A 1,510-nucleotide genomic window follows, 5' to 3' on the forward strand; every position below is an offset into this window, starting at 1 on the left:
AAATACTCATGTCATATCCTTTGAGCCTGAAATTTTTGTGGTTAATCTACACACATTGACCTTCATTTCCATATAAAGTTTGTGCATTTATCATTTGTGGATTGAGAGCTTTGATTTTTTGAAGTTATGTGTTGCATTTGGTGCTATACCATGATCATGCATTTTCACAATTTTTGTTCACATGCTTCCTCTTATCCAAATCACTTCAAATTTTGCATGAACCATCCTTTGTATGTCTAGTTTGTGTATGAATTTTCTTGGAATTAATCTTGCTGTTTTCCATTTGATTGAGAATTTTCTTCCATACTTGGTCATTTGTTGACTTTTTGTGCTATGCCTTGCCAAATCCTTTGTGAAATTCTCAAATCTTATCACATGACCATGAAATTTCATATGTGATAACTAGATATCTCAAGCTTTGCATTGGTGTTAATCTAATTCATTTCTCTTCTGTTTTCAATTTGATATGATTTTTTGAAGTTGACCCATGCTTGTTGACTTTCACCATGCTTACTTGAATTTGGTTTGACTTCATGAATTTACTTGACTGCCTTCCTCTCATCCAAATGCCATGAAATTTTGCATGCTTGCCATGTTAGATGTTAGGATTGAGTGTGATTTATTTCATGATTTTTGAAATTGTTTGAGTTGACTTTTGAACGAAGTCTTTGCTGTTGACTTTTGTATGCTTCTCTTGCCATGCTTTGCATCCTTTTGCATATGAAATGACCATGATGCATGATATAATTATGAATCCAATTGAGAATGTTTCTTGAATGTTTAAACTTGGTTTGGGTTGACTTTTTCTTGCTGCCTTGACTTTTTCCTTCATCTTTGACCCTAGGCTAGTCCTAGTGGTCTTCTAAGCTTATGTTGAGTTCATCTGTTTCAGGTTGAGCTACAATACCCCAAAGACCTTTCAATTTTGATTGAGTTGATTTGTTTATCATGTGCTAACATTTGTTTTGTAGGTGACTCATATGCTTGAGTCTTTGTGCCTTGCACAATTGGTCCCACTGTGTGACTATTGGTTCATTTCCTTTTGGTTTTGACTGTTAACCTGTTTGCTAATAAGTTTGACTTTTGCAGGTGCTTTAGTTGCTTAAGTTCTTTGAACTTGCTTGCTTGCTTTGCTTTTTTAGCATTTGCTTTGAGGTATAATTACTTCTTCTTCATGTAGTCTGGAGACCCGGTCTGTTATTTGACCGGGCAAACTGTCTGAAGTCCTCCTTAAGAGGCAATGCCTGTGTTTGTTTATATTTGTCCTAAGCAGGAAAAGTCCTTCAAGTAAGGCAATTGGTGGAAGGTAGGGATAAGCAATCTATCCCCCACTATTCAGTGTGTCCTCTCTTTGCTCCCATTACATGGTTGAAGCAATGAGATAAATACCCAAGATCTAATCGAGTCAATAATGTGGAGAGAGTTCCTACTTTCTGAACTCCCACACTTTCTTTTATGCTCTCCCCGATCAGGGATAGAAGCAATGAGGCACACCCCTCATCTCCTTTTC

This window comes from Lathyrus oleraceus, chromosome 2, assembly GCF_024323335.1.
Source record: "Lathyrus oleraceus cultivar Zhongwan6 chromosome 2, CAAS_Psat_ZW6_1.0, whole genome shotgun sequence".
NCBI classification, from domain to species: Eukaryota; Viridiplantae; Streptophyta; class Magnoliopsida; order Fabales; family Fabaceae; genus Lathyrus; species Lathyrus oleraceus.